This window comes from Chiloscyllium punctatum, chromosome 47, assembly GCF_047496795.1.
Source record: "Chiloscyllium punctatum isolate Juve2018m chromosome 47, sChiPun1.3, whole genome shotgun sequence".
NCBI classification, from domain to species: domain Eukaryota; kingdom Metazoa; phylum Chordata; class Chondrichthyes; order Orectolobiformes; family Hemiscylliidae; genus Chiloscyllium; species Chiloscyllium punctatum.
In genome coordinates this window covers 38,698,612-38,715,057 of record NC_092785.1, presented here as the reverse complement: position 1 = coordinate 38,715,057, position 16,446 = coordinate 38,698,612, and positions in this window count along the sequence as shown.

Below are 16,446 nucleotides of genomic sequence, written 5' to 3'. Positions count from 1 at the left end.
GAATTTCACAGGAAGCCAGCCTGGCCTTGCATTGAAGGACTCCTGGCACAGGAGCTGCAGTGAGATGCCCATAGAGAACTGGGGAAGGAAGCTGGAAAGCTCTCTCCACTGCCGATAGCCTGGAGGACCCCGGGCTGGGATAAGGCAGCTGGGATCCGGTCACCCCAGGGAAACCTACAGGCTGTGACAGAGCTAGGTCTCCGACACAATGAGCAGGACAGAAGGTTGCAGGAAAATCTCACCCACATGGGACTACTCCAGTTCCAATTGGGAAGAGCCCAATCCAGTGAAAGGAGGGTCTCTGGGGATGGGGAGGCAGCCTCAGGTTACATTGACAATCTGGAAGGACAGTGTATGAGCTCCAAGCAACTGCATGGGTCCTGTACACCTACAACACGGAGCAACACACATCAGGCCCTAGTAGGAGGTGTCAGAAGCAAATACAATCCCTAGGGAACCAGGACTCCTCCCAGAATGGGATAATGTGTGCCTTTGGGGTTCTACCTCCCCAGGGAGATAATGACAGGCTCCACACTGACACATCCACACCCTCTCACAGATGGGGACTCCCACTGCCTGTCTCCCAGGTAACTGCACCTTTTGCCACCAGCCCTGAGCCACAGCCGAACTCAGATTCCATGAATCCTGTGGTTACCCAGTGTAAAGCAGCTTGTGGTCTCACTCCATACACAACAGCCATTCCAGGCACCCAGCTGGTGGGCAGCACCAAAAATATCCCGTCTCTGGCACAGATACTGACTGACAGTCTGTCATACACAGAGTGGACACTGAGGAGCAAACCAAATGAATCGCCATGTGCCTTAGTCCAGCAGGCCATTCAGCCCTCCCTGAGGGACAACAGCTAGGGAGGGTCATCCATGATGAGATGAAGACAGCAATCCTCACTGCTCGAGGGGAGGATAAGGCATATCCTGCAGAGGCGCTACATAACTGCAGAACAACAACCAGGGGAATGCCCCTTCCCTCCCCCTGTCAACTTCACCCGGAGACTCTGGGTCCAATTTGTCTGGATTTTTGGGGATATGACCTGCACCTCTCTTTGCGATGAGAAACTGGGCCCGACCCTTTGTCTCCCATGACTCAGAAAGGAGGAGGGACACCTGGGATTCGACCCAATATCGCGCCCGTCATGAGGCTTGGGCTCTCTGCTAATTAATTGCTGAATACGAAATAGACTTTAGGGAATTTCACATTGTGTTACAGGAGCTCAGGGATCAGAAGCGATTGGTAGGGTTTCCCCGAGAATGGGTGCATGGTAGTAGGATACCAAGCACCCTGCCTGGACTAGGGGTCATTTTCGGACAGTGATATCCCAGGAAGCCCACCAGGGAGAATTCCTCAGAAACAAAATTTAAAACGGGCTGTGACCAGGAGGGAAGGCTCCTCCCCCAGCTTGTCCCACACATACCAGGCTCTCACAATGACTAGTCATTAAACTCACAGGGAATTCCTTGTTCATGAACGTTTATCACAAACTGACACTAATCATAATGAATGTATCAGGGATACAGTAATCATAGAACATAGAACATAGAACAATACAGCACAGAACAGGCCCTTCGGCCCACGATGTTGTGTCGAACTTCTAACCTAGATTAAGCACCCATCCATGTACCCATCCAAATGCCGCTTAAAGGTCGCCAATGATTCTGACTCTACCACTCCCACGGGCAGCGCATTCCATGCCCCCACCACTCTCTGGGTAAAGAACCCACCCCTGACATCTCCCCTATACCTTCTACCTTTCACCTTAAATTTATGCCCCCTTGTAACACTCTGTTGTACCCGGGGAAAAAGTTTCTGACTGTCTACTCTCTCTATTCCTCTGATTATCTTATAAACCTCTATCAAGTCACCCCTCATCCTTCGCCGTTCCAACGAGAAAAGGCCGAGAACTCTCAACCTATCCTCGTACGACCTATTCTCCATTCCAGGCAACATCCTGGTAAATCTCCTCTGCACCCTCTCCAAAGCTTCCACATCTTTCCTAAAGTGAGGTGACCAGAACTGCACACAGTACTCCAACTGTGGCCTAACCAAAGTCCTGTACAGCTGCAACATCAACCAAAGTCCTGTACAGCTGCAACATCAACCAATCGGAGTGGTGTCCGTCCCCATTCAAATAATCATGTTCCCAACTGACCCACAGGATAATGGGACAAAGGACAGGGAAATTTGAGGGAAAACACAGAACCCAGGACAGCAATTAGCAGATGAAAGAGAAGGGAACTCCTTAATGAGTTAGCCACAGTATACGAGTCCACTCCCAGGGCTGGAGTGTTACCGGTCAGTACGCTGACTTGGCTAATTTGGAGAATAAACTCAGGATCCTGACCCAACAACTCTCTAATGAGCCTGAGAAAGACTGAACACAGAAAACCCAGAGGAGACCATGGGCCAACTCGTGGAGAATCAGGCTAACCATCACTTCGTGACCAAACTGGAGGGTCACGCCAACACGATTAACCAGATCATCCACGTCCCAATCAGAGATTATGGTGAGCAGTAAAACCACACCCTGTGCAGTAACGGGATGTTGGAACAGCTGAGGGAGGAGCTCAGGCAGGCCAGCCAAGGGAAAGTCCCATCCCGGGTTAGTGACAAACAGCATCAATGTTTGTTCCAGGAGAACACCCACACCAACGTCTCTCACTGTCAGTGACAGCAGCTCACCAAGGACTGGGTTAATAACAGCTGTAAGGACACTCTCGGTGGGACACCTGGGCTTGGTATGAGGGATTCCACTTAACCCAAGTGACCAAAGGTAGGATGAAGTCCAAATTATCGGAGTTGTATAAAAAAGGTATTTGGATGGGCTACCATGATTACCTCCCACTTCCTGTGGAGATAGAGGGAACATTGCCAGGGACCAGACTTCCATAAATGGGTAGGACCAGGTCATACCATGACATTCCCATAGCCTGTTATCCAAGAATTCGGCTCCTCTCACATCGGCTGTGGTCCTAACCGCACTCACCTTGATATATCTCGGGATACCGGTGGTTAGGATTGCAGGCTGTAACAGATGGGTATGATCATGGTGAATAATGCCTGGACACACCCCCAGGGGTTGGAAGGTAGATGGAACTCCCCAGGTGATCACCTTAGTTTCATTCATTTGCAGTGTTTGGGTGTTCCTGGCTGGGCCCAGTATTGATTGCCTGCCCATAGTTGCCATTACGACAGATTGCCCATATTAAATTGCCCATTGTGTCAAGGGATATTCGGGCTAGCTGGAATAGCCATAGGAAATGCAGGGTTTCAGGGATATCATCGGGGGAGTGGGACTGAGTTGGATTCTCTTCAGAGGGTCATTGTGGACTCAATGGGCCGAACGGTCTGATTCTGTTCTGTCATGACTTTATGATATCACTTATCAGCTATAAGTCTTAGGGTGTAGGTTTGCTCGGTGATAGGTTTGATATCCAGACGTTTCGTTACCTGGCTGGGTAGCATCATCAGTGGCGACCTCCAAGTGAAGCTATAAGACCATCGGTTTGGAAAACGTACACAATGGCTTTTGCACAGACAGCTGGCTACTCTGACAACAAGCATAACCAGCTTTTAAAATTAGGTTTGTAATTTATTGCATAAGCTTCTTTTCTTTCCATTCAAGTGGATGAGTTGGGGGGAGATGTCACAAACTCCTGGCTAAAACACAGATAGACAGCCAAGGTTTATTGGCCAAGGAAATCTCCCAAATCACAAAACCCGCACACCAGGCACAGCACAAACACAGCATAATGTAAAAGGCAACAGTTATTCTGGACAGACGTATCCCCCAAACAAATGAGGGCCCAGACAGGAAGGCACCGGCTCCTGCTACACAAAGAAACTAACAGCAACAAGCCATCCAAATGGTTGGCAATGCTTCAAACTATTAACGGATTCTCCTAACTGGCCATAACGATAGAAAGTTCCTGAAAACCATCCAGAAATGAACAAAAACAGGGTTTATCTGCAGACTGATTGCCTGAATCTCTGAAGTCCTTCTGAGAAGACCAGCAGGGCAAGAGACAGAGACCATCTGACCATCCAGAGAGAGATAGGGCGAGAGAAAACAGTTTTGCAGACCCAGAAGCAGAACCAGAGAGAGAGAGAGAGAGAGAGAGAGAGAGAGAGAGAGAGAGAGAGAGAGACAGGTTGAAGCAAAACCCAGGGGAATGGGAGAGAAGGAATGTGAAAATCCATTGAGAGAGAGAATTGGAACCAACTGGAATAACAAGTGTCACCCCTTCAGTCTGTCCATGTTCTAACTCCTCAGTCTTAGTCTGACTTCCCCTTCTCTCCCTCTCTCTGTCCCCTCTCTCTCTGTCCTTCTGTCTGTCTCTCTCTCTCTCACACAGATACTCTTTCTCTCACTTTGTCCCTCTCCCTGTCTCTCTCTGCCCATCTTTCTCTCATCCCCCTTCTCCATCCCCACTCTCTCCATCTCTCTCTCTTTTTCTCACCCTCCCTTCCTGTTTTTCGTTATTTCAGACCTGAAAGATCTCACCGAATTTTGTACCCTCTCAAAAATACTATGCCCTTCATTTTCACTATCCTCCCAAATTTTTCCCCTTACCCAAATATCTTCCCTCCCAAATAAGTGCCTCACCATACTAGACCCCTCAAATATTTTGCTGCCCCCCCAACATTGCTGTGAGCCCCCCTCCCTGGGGCAGAGGGTGTTGAGTGGAAAAGTGTGGAGCTGGAAAATCCCAGCAGGTCAGGCCTGAACCATCGACTCTCCTGGCTGACCTGCTGTGCTTCCCCAGCTCCACACTTTGTAACTCTGACTCTCCAGCATCTGCAGTCCTCACTTTCTCACACAGGTAAATGAGTCTGGGTTGACTGACTGGCCTGTGGCTGTTTTAATGCACAGGAAGATCCCAGTCCCAGAATTATAGAAGGCTTGTATCACAGATGGAGTCCTTTATGCCCATTCCCCCCCTCCCCCATTAAATGATCCTGGTCCTGTTCAGGATCCTCAGGATTGTCCCCTGAATGGCCTCACTGACTATCCTTTCTGTGGAGACCTCTTCTCCGTGTTATGGTTCTGTTCGCTGAGCTGGGAATTTGTGTTGCAGACGTTTCGTCCCCTGTCTCGGTGACATCCTCAGTGTTTGGGAGTCTCCTGTGAAGCGTTTCTGTGATGTTTCCTCTGACATGTATAGTGGCCTGTCTCTGCTGCTTCCGGTTGTCAGTTCCAGCTGTCCGCTGCAGTAACCGGTATATTGGGTCCAGGTCGATGTGACAGGGGACGAAACGTCTGTAACACAAATTCCCAGCTCGGCGAACAGAACCACAACAATGAGCACCCGAGCTACAAATCTTCTCCCAAACTTTGAATACCTCTTCTCCATCCTGTCTCAGACTTTGCGTCTCATGCTGTCCCTCCCTCAATCTTTCTGTCTCTCACAGCAGTCTCTCCTTTCTCCACCAACCCCCAAACCCCATCAAACAGTCCCCCATCTCTGGCTGTCACACTCCCCCCTTGTCTCCCAATCTCCCCCTTCCCATGTAGACCCACAGCTCCTGGGCTGGAGGACATGGTGCAGAGACGAACACACCTTTTGACTGACTGCTGTCATGCACAGAAAGATCCTACTCTGCAACCATTCCCCAGCCACACACACTGTCCTTCTCCCTTCATATGTGTCCTTCTTCCTCTCCCTGTTTCTCACTCCCCATCTCTCTCTCTCCTCAATTTCTCCATCCCCACTCTCTCCATCTCTCTCTTTCTCTTTTTGTCACCCTCCCCTTCTCTTTTTCTTCATTTCAGACTCAATGAGAAAAGTCCTTTTATGTCCCTCACACTAACCCCCTCCCCACAGTCGAGGTAACATTCGGGAGAGACCAGGAAAAGGTTGATCCCCTGCATTAACTGTACAGCATCCAGTGACACAGAGACAAACTCTTCCCATGTCCCTTTCCCAGTCACTGGGACAGGGGTCTACGGAGACAGAGGGAGAGAAACGACAAGAGAGAAAGAGAGATGGGTAGACAGACAGTGAGAGGGAGGGAGAGAACACGAGAAAGACAGGCAGGCAGAGGGTGGGAGAGAAAGTGAGAAGAACTGAAAAAGAGCAGGAGAGAGGCAGAGAGAGAAAAGGAGAGAGAGATAGTAAAACCCTAGGAAGAGAAATACAATGTCAGACAGATACAAGGGGGAAAAGGGGAGGCAAAGACAGGGAGTGAAGTTCAAATAGACAGCAAGAGAGAAATCCCAGGGAGAGATATAGGACAGAGAGAGAGAGAGAGAGAGAGAGGGGGGAGTTGCAGCAGCAGCATAGAGCTGAGAGAGTTGAGGGGTGGGGGTGGGGGGGGGCTGCTGTGATGCAATGAGAATGATTTACAGACAAGAAAGGCAAGATCCCCCAGAGCTGAGAGAAAGATGCAGAGAGAGATGAGCAAGGTGTTGGTTTTGGGGAAGATTGAATGATTAAACATTCCAGAAAAACATGATGGGGTGACAAAGGGGCAGAGTGTTGGAGGAAGGGAATCTGCAGGGAAATGGCAACAGGGCAGAGATATGAAGGATGTTGTGAGATAGGGATTGAAGGGAAAATGTGGGAGAGACAGCTGGGTACACAGAAATATACATAAGAGCTCTCATGGCAGTGGGAAGCAGTGAGATCGGTGGGATCAGACTTTGCAGCTGCCCCCTCTCTAGGATTTTGCACCTTTGTGTCTCCTTTGTGTCACAGACACACACACAGACACACACACAGACACACACACAGACACTCTCTCACAGACACTCACTCTCCCAAACACACACTCTCAAACATATACACACACATTCCTCTCTCTCACACACACACATTCCTCTCACACACATACATACAAACACACACTCTCTTTCAAACACACACTCTGACATCCTCAAACACACACACACATTCCTCTCTCACACACACACACGCACACAAACACACACTCAGACAGACACATACATAAACACATAATCCCTCTCTCACACACACAGACACACAGAGATACACACACATGCACTCTCTCTCTCACACACAGACAGACACTCGCTCTCTGTCTCTCTCTCACACACAGAGATACACACACACAACCACGATTACTGTACAAACATGGAGGAAGGTTCGATGGAGAGATTACTTCTCCTAGGACTAAACCCTGATCTCGCATGATGACTGCTGTAGGGAGACAGACAGCAACTGCAAATGACTTGTTGGATCTTCCTGTGCACCACGTCTTGCATCGACAGCGTTGGTCTGTTTGGGTGCCTGCTTTTCTAGAGAGTCTCCAAGCTACAAGTGACCATACATTGACAACAGTTTTCCTCCAATCCATGTTTAAGACACATGGTGATGTTATCTTTCAATGTTTGTTCAAAAAGATCTGAATCTTCTAAAATGGACGTGGCCTCCATCCCAAATTGCGACACCAGTGTGCCTTGCGGACCCTGAGGGAATGATCAGGGAAGTGTATCTGTACCTTCCTACATTCTGCACCTTGTACCACCAGACAGTGCTCCCTCATACCTCAGAAAGCACCACTCTATTGTGTTTACCCACAATGTCCCTCATACAGTACCTCCACAAAATATTCACACCCTTAACACCTCAGAACACAGCCCAGCCCAACTCTCAGACTGCATTCATCCACAAGCCCCTTCAGATTGTAAGGACCGACATCCACCGCAGTCCAAGATTGGAGCCCTGATCCTCAGAACATTATTGGGTCTCTTGATTAATCATTGAATTCCTACAGTGTAAAATCAGGCCATTCGGCCCATCAGGTCCACATCGGCCGTCTGAAAAGCATCCCACCTACACTCACACTCTCGATTCTATCCCTGTAATGTTGCATTTCCCATGGCCACCCCACCTAACCAGCACATATTTGGATTGTGGGTAGAAACCGGAACACCCAGAGGAAACCCACAGATTCAGGGAGAATGTGTAAACTCCACACAGACAGTGGCTGGGAGCTAGAATCAAAGTTGCATCCTTGGTGCTGTGAGGAAGCAGTGCTAACCACTGCGGCACCGTGCTGTTCTCTCTCCCTGGATGTCATGTCATCTAACCTTTTACTAACCAGTCTCCCATGTGAAACTTTCTCATCTATCTTCTCAGTCAACCCTTCAAAACCTCTATCAAGTTGGATAAACCATTTCCACAAGCCATGCTGACCATCCCTAATCAATTCTTGCTTTTCCAAATCCATGTAAATTGTCTCTCAGAATGCCCTCCAACAGCTTACCCACCACTGCCATCAGGCTCACAGCTCCATAGTTCAATGGCTGTTCCTTGCAGCCTTACTTCAATAATGGCCCATCATTAATCACCCTCCAGTCTTCAGGCACCTCACCCGTTGTTACTGATCGGTCCATCTGACAAGGCCATCTCCATCCTTCTGTAATCTAAGGCTATCATCCTCAGTATTTATCATCCAACCAATCTTCATATCATTCATGAACCAATGATTAACCCTCCACCATTCAAATCTAAATCTTTTCTATCAACCACATCAGCAAGACCCCAACAGTGAGACATGAACAGACAGAGATTTCTAACTGGGCCATCACTGTCTGCTTCCTGCCACTCAGCATTCTGCGCCAAATTCCTTGGATCTTGAGTTTTTATGTTCACTATCAGTTTCCAGTATGGATCCTGATAAAAGCCTTACTCACCTCCAAGCAGGCGACAGGAAAGTGTTGCCCCTTTTTACACACCTGGTCACCTCCTTAAAAAGTGCAATCCCATTGGTCAGACCCGACCTCCCCTTAACACAACCATTCTGACTGGTCTTCATGAACTCCAGTCTCTTTAAATGCTGATTAATTCTATCTCCCAAAATTGCTTCCAACAGACGTCCCACCCACGATATTAGCCTGACTGGCCTGTAGCTGCCTGGTATATCCCATGCTCCTTCTTGAATAACAGTACCACATGGTCAGTCCGACGACACCTCTCCTGTGGCCAGAGGGGATTTGAAAATGTTTGCAAGTGTACCTGCTACTTCCTCCATCACCTCATTCGGTAAACTGAGATACATTTCCACCGTCTTTGGAGATTTATTGGGTTGTAAGAAGGCCAGACCACTCAGAACCATCTCTCTCTATATATATGCTCATTCATTTAATTGTATCACAGAGCATCTTCACGATTTCATACCAACCCTGTCCCAATGAGCATTGACAAAATGAATCCATTCACTGTAGCCTCTGGGTCCATGCACAAATTCTCACTGTGTTTCTGTCATTATCAATTCACCCTTAATGTCACTGTAAGGTACATTCAGAATTCTATTTCCCCCCTTAGCATTCCTCTCTCCCAAGCAATTAGCCTGTGATCCGATTTGGAGGAGTGTGGGTTGTCAGTCTGGAATTGGATTAGCATTGGGAAACTCAGAAATAAGGAACACACGACTGTGCTGAGTGTGGGGCAGTGGGATTCATTTGGGATGAGCACACAGAAGCTGAGGAATAAACCTCAGTCCTGCAGCATGAAAATATCCCTTTGATCTGGCAGGTCAGTCACACGAAACAGAAACCCCAACACTGGGAAAAGAGGGTGGTAACCAAATGGAGACGGTCTGTTTGAACACAGTCTCTGGAATCTGGACGTGGGAATCATTGCTGAGCAGGGTATGTAGGAAGCAGAGACAGAAATATACTGAACAATTTCAGATATTCCTCTTAGGCCACAAAACATGGGAGCAGAAATTAGGCCATTCAGCCCATCTGATAGTGTGGCACTCAATCAGTCCTGACTCTCTTACAATGCAGGTATCCCCCAGACTGATGCGCTGACAGTGTAGCACTCCCTCAGTAATGATCCTCTGTCAGTGCAGCGCTCCCTCAGTAATGATCCTCTGTCAGTGCAGCGCTCCCTCAGTCATGATCCTCTGTCAGTGCAGCACTCCCTCAGTACTGACCTTCTCACAGTGCAGCACTGCCCCCAGATTGACCCTCTGACATTGCAGCTATTCCCCATTACTGACCCCCTGATAGCGCAGCACTCCTGCAGTAGTATCCTCTGACAGTGCAGCACTCCCTCAGTACTGACCCTCTGACAGTGCAGCACTCCCTCAGTACTGACCCTCTGACAGTGCAGCACTCCCTTGGTATTGGCCCTCTGACAGTGAGACTCCCCTCAGTACTGTTCCTATGACACTGCGGCACTCCCTCTGTACTGACCCTCTGTACTGACAGTGAGGCATTGCACGTACACTGACTGTGGGATATCAGTAGGATTAGTGTTACTTCTGCAATTCCATTTTACAAAGGAGGTGAACTCACACCAGTGGGTAATTGTTTTAGCCAAGAGCTGAGTCAACAAGAATGGAAACGATGTGGAGGAAATATATAATTGTTTTTATATTAGCTAAAACTCTATGTCAGAAGGTAGACATTATGGGCAAGTAGATAAGATGTTGTGAGGGGATGAAGTTAAGCTAGATACGCCTGTACAAACAGTAGATATAAACATCTGCTTCCCACTTTTATGAAAACACAGGAACAAACCCCAATTAAAAGGGTCATAGGGATCAGAACGGCCTCGGGAAAGACACAGATGAAGGGGGTAGATAATGATGAAGAAAGGATAGGCCTAACAATGACCTATAGCAGGATAAGGTCAAACAGCCTTGTGAGACCAGAAATAAGCATTTTATCACAGACAAGGCCGGATAAGGCAAGAGGTAAACAGGGGTAATGGGGGCCGGTCTTAGGGAAGTGGATGATGTAAGTAGGGGAGGGAGCAATGTAAAACAATGGACATTAAATCATATAAATATTATGTATGAATTGAACCTAGTGTGTGTATGTCTTTTGCCTCTTAGACACGGGACATCACACCCACTTGCAAGTGTAAAATAAATGACACTATTGATTCAGATCTTGTCTCGGACTGAAATTATTGAAGTGAGTGGGCTTTGTTTCTCACAAGTGGGGGCTCGTCCGGGATTTTCTTCCATCACCGGGGGGAGTGGCTGGCCTTGGACACTGGGAAGACGCGTCCCGTTCCCCATTGAGGAGCGGTCTCGTGTCCTGGTTTGGTCTGCTCCCTTGGGCGACTGGTACGAATCCCACAAGAGAGACATCTGAATCAGACAGTGATAGGAGCTCGATAGACAACACGGCACAAAGGGGCCAGGCAACTCTGTGCACAGACCAAGGTAAGAAACCTGACTTTTAAGTATTGCCTTGGTGGCCGGGATTGAGTTTTAGTAGTTAATAAGGGACTAACGAAGGAACTCAATATGGGTTGTGCCGTGGGTAAGGAAAAAGCCTCCGGGAAAAACAAAAGAAGGAAAAAGAAATGGAATTGGAGGCGGGGTCCATTACAACATACCTCCAGAAAGTTCTTTGGGGAGGATGTTGTGGAATTGGCAAAATAATACTTGTACAGGGGAAAAAGATGATTAAATATTGTTGCTTCATATGGACTAAGGAATCCATTCTTCGTCCCGCCTCTTTTGGCCAAAATTCAGGTCGGACAAAGACTGGGTTTGTAAATATCTGAATTTATTTGTCAATGAGTGAGAGAGAGAGAGAGAGAGAATGAAGAGAGCTGTACAGCTGGTCGAAAGTTTAACCCTTTGTGATTTGGTTTGAATGCACATTTGTTTGTTGGTGATTGAATGTTTGCGTTTTATTCCCTGGAGCTTGAGTTCCGGGACTGTTTTGAATCTGATTCTTATTATGGAAACTTAACATGATTTCTTTAAAGGTTAAGGATTCTATAGAGATTATGAAAAAAAAAGAATGATAACTCCTGTTCTTCTTACAGGTCACGACTGCCTTACTATCAGTTTCTAACTAATCTCTTTTATCTTTGCATGAAAGCGATTTATGGAGGACAGTTGAAGTTTCAGTTCAACATTAGATTGTAGTAAAAACAAGATCCTATGGTTAATATCTGTGACCTTGGATTCGGCCATTGTTCATGCATTAGAAGTTTTTTTCTTTAAACTTGAATAGACAAATAATTTTAAGGCAGCTCTGATTATTTCAAGACCTATAGTATTGTAATTGAGCAATGATTGGTCAGGACTACTTAAGAAAACTAATTTTGGATTTAAATTAAGGGACTAAAACTGGGTGATTACAGTGGATTTCAAAATTGAGAACTGTATGCATTTGACATTTTGAATATTAAATACTGAATAAATGAACGTAAATATATAAATATATTTACAAGTTTGGAACAGGCTTTAAAGTTAGTCAAGCATGAATTGATGAATTGGCGTTTGAAGTTATGGGGAGCTAGAAATATTGCAATATTTCTTTAAAAAAAAAGAAAAAGGGGAAGAACGTAATGACTTATCCCCTTCGGGAGGTACCAATAGGGGACAAAGATTGGGTTTGTAAGTGTCCCCCTCAGCAGTGGGGAGGTCAGAATATTTAAAAAAGAAATGAAGGTCCTGGTTGAGGATCTGGTAGGGTTGTCTGAACAAACTGATCAATTTTTGGGGCGCAGTCTGTATACCTGGGCTGAGTTAATGTCTATTTTGAATATACTATTTACTGGGGAAGAAAGGGGACTTATATGGGGAGCAGCCATTAAAATATGGGACAGGGAACACCCCATTGGAGATGGGGATGCTGGACAGGGAGAGGTGAAGTTTCCCCTCAGAGACCCCCAGTGGGAAAATCAAAATCCGGAGCATAGAGAAGAAATGAGGGAATTGAAAGACCTGATTCTAAAAAGAATAAAAGAGGCAGTTCCGAAGTCACAGAATTTGACTAAAGCCTTTGAAGTTAGACAGGAGAAAGATGAGACTCCCTCAGCTTTCTTGAAAAGATGATGAGACTCAATGCGGAAATATTCTGGAATGAACCCTGAGGACCCAGTGGCACAGGGTCTTTTGAAAGTACATTTTGTGACAAAGGCATGGCCAGATATACAGAGAAAGATACAGAAGATAGAAGGGTGGAGTGAAAAACCATTAGATGAATTGTTAAGAGAGGCACAGAAAGTGTTTGTAAAGAGAGAGGACGAGAGACAAAAACAGAAGGTGAAAATGATGGTAGCTGCGGTTGATGAGGTAGTTCAGAAAAGAATGGAACCAATAGTGAGCAACTGGAGCGGTAGGTGGCAGCATGTAGGACAGAGAGGGAGAGGGAGAGGGAGAGGGAGAGGGGGAACATTTGATAGAGGGTTCGAGTGACAGGGGCAGAGCTGGAGGTCTCCACAGGCAGGATACTATTATTGTGGAAAGATAGGGCACTTTAAGCGGGAGTGTCCTGCTCTGAAAAGGGAAGAAAGGGCAATTCCGCTTATGAATTTTGATGAAGAATAGGGGTGTCAGGGGTTCCTGCCCCTGGGGACCCACCAGGAACCCTTGATAAACCTGAAGGTGGGACCCTGTAGGGAAGAGGTAGTCTTCCTCGTCGATACGGGGGCAGCACGGTCATCGCTGAATTTTAAACCAAAGAAAGTAGGAATGTCAACACGGTCAATTACTGTTTCAGGGGGTAAAAAGGGGGAGGATTTACTGTTCCAGTATTTGAACCTATGATGATAGAAGGTCCGAAGGATAGGGTCACAGGGGAACTGTTGTATATCCCTGATATAGGCCAAATGGGTGGTCAGCTCAGACTTGTGAACTCTATGCATTGGAAAGAGCCCTTAGGGCATTAGAGAATAAAGAGGGAACAGTATACACTGACTCTAAATATGCATTTCGTGTTGTGCACACATTCAGTAAGATATGGCAGGAACGACAGCTGATCAATAGCCGAGGGAAAGAATTAGTACATGAAGAATTGATTAAACGAGTCTTGGAGTCCCTATTACTTCCCCGAGAAATAGCAGAAGTGCATGTAAATGGTCATCAGAAAGGAAATGAACCAGAGGTTAGGGGAAATAGTTTGGCGATGAAGTGGCGAGGGAAGCAGCCCTGAACCCACAAGAAGTGGTGATTCATTCCCTAATACCTACTGTCCCAAGTCCGAGGGAAGCTCCTATATTTACTGAAAGCGAAGAAAATGAATTGAGAGATTTAGGGGCTGTAAAAACAGCAGAAGGTCATTGGATGTTACCTGATGGAAGGAGAATGTTGAACAAAATGATGATGCGAGAGATTATGGCTGTCCTACATCAAGGCAGCCATTGGGGAGTACAAGCAATGTGTGATTTGGTTCTTAGGGAATATGGATGTAAAGGAATATATACAATTGCTAAACAAATATGTGAGGGATGTATCATATGCAGAAAGGTAAATAAGAAAGTCTTGAGAAAACAGACCCCGGGAGGAAGAGACCCAGAATTGAGACCTTTCCAGAGTATACAAGTAGATTATACTGAACTCCCCAGGTTAGGGAGACTAAAATATATGCTGGTCATAGTAGATCATCGATCTGGTTGGGTTGAGGCATACCCCCTAGATACCGCCACTGTGAGTGGAGTGTCTAAAACAATATTGGAGCACATAATTCCCTGATATGGGCTCGTGAACCATATAGATTCCGACCAAGGAACTCTCTTTACCTCTAAAGTGTTACAGGGGATAATGAAAGGGTTGTGAATTTCCTGGGAGTTCCATACTCAATGGCACGCGCCATCATCGGGAAGGGTTGAGAGAATGAACCAAACACTCAAACGACAGCTCTCTAAATTGATAATAGGAAACGGACTCCCTTGGACCAAATGTTTACCTATCGCTCTCTTGCGAGTACGAACAGCCCCAAGGAAAGACTTGTGACTATCTCCCTATGAAATCTTATTTGGATTACCTTACTTGGGAACGAATGGAGAATTGCCAAGTCCTGAAACTAAAGATTTGTTTTTAAAGAAGTACATACTGGGCTTGTCCTCCTCTTTGTTTTTCCTCAGGAAACAGGGTTTATTGGCACAGACTCCACCCCTTGAATTCACCATTCATCCCATCCGGCCGGGCGATTGAATCTTAGTAAAATCATGGACAGAGACTAAATTGCAGCCGGACTGGGAAGGGCCGTACCAGGCTCTTTTGACTACCGAATCGGCAATAAGGACAGCAGAGAAAGGCTGGACTCACTACACTTGGATCAAAGGGCCAGTGGACCCTCCAGTTGGGGAAGAAGTCTGGACAGCCGAATCAACACAAGATTCGCTGAAACTCAGGCTAAAGAGACTTTGAGTAACTGATTATACAGTGGCGACGCGAGCGTGGGATTATTTCTGTAAGATTGTATATTCAGCATGATGGTTAGAATACTGGGAATGCTGCTAGAGATATGATGCTAGCCCTTTTAGTATTGGGATTTTGTCAAATATCATTTTCATATGTATTATTAATGGTTCCTGAATCTGATAATCCACAAGTAATAGACGCTGATGTATGCAGCTTAGTAAATTGTGGGGATGTAGATAATCAGAGACAGTACCGCAGCTCTGAGATACATCTTAAGTCCTATGGGGATAGCCTTGGGGATGGTACTTCGTATCGTGGTCTCATCACAGTGCACCGGACCCCCTTCCGACCAGCTCGCGATTGTCCCGATAAAAAGTGTAACCCAATATACCTAACGATAAGAAAAAACACATGGCACGAAACAATCCTGGTTCGGGGGGGGGGCACCTATGAGATACAATGAAATGAAATGTTTGGGATAGAAATGAAAGCAAATGGGAAGGATTTCTTGGGCTATTGTTTTTGAATTAGCGTAGGACAGGGAAAACGGGTAGAACTACTGGGTAATAAGATACAATCTTTCACCCCTCCCACTGATCCTAAAGTAGTAAATTTTTTAGAGGTAAAGGACTTGAAACAGACCATTGAAATAGAAACTGGGTACGGGGATGCAAATGCCTGGGTTGAATGGGTAAAGTATACTGTCAAAAGTCTGAACAAGAGCAATTGCTATGCATGTGCCTCCGGTCGGCCAGTGGCCCAGGTGGTTTACTTTCCGCTCGGGTGGAAGCGAGACAGGAAGGGCATGAAATGTATGATAGCCCTGTATCAGGATGAGACTGCGTGGAATGATAGGAATTGTACCTCCCTATCTCTGATGTTCCCTCCCTTGGAGTAGAAAGATGTAAAAGATCCCCCCCTGTTTTCCGCCGCAGTTGGAAATCACACATCGTGTGTGCGTAGACGAGGTACAAGTCAGTCGAAAGATTTGGGGGAGCTGAAATTATGTACAGAAATTAAGAATGTAACCGAAATGGAGAAGGGAGGGAACTACTCAGCTCTGAAGGTTCCTCGAGTGGATCTGTGGTGGGACTGTGGAGGCAAAATATTGAGACCCACGCAACCTCCATATTGGAGAGGGATATGTGCAATTGTACAATTGGCAATTCCATTTACCCTGGCATTTGAGAAGGAAAAGATACGAGGGAAAAAGGGAAGGGGTAAGAGATTACTGTTAGACACTTCTTTCGATGACAGGATTTATCTCGATTCGGTAGGAGTCCCTAGGGGGGTACCTGATGAATTCAAGGCTTGTAACCAGATTGCAGCAGGCTTTGAGTCAGC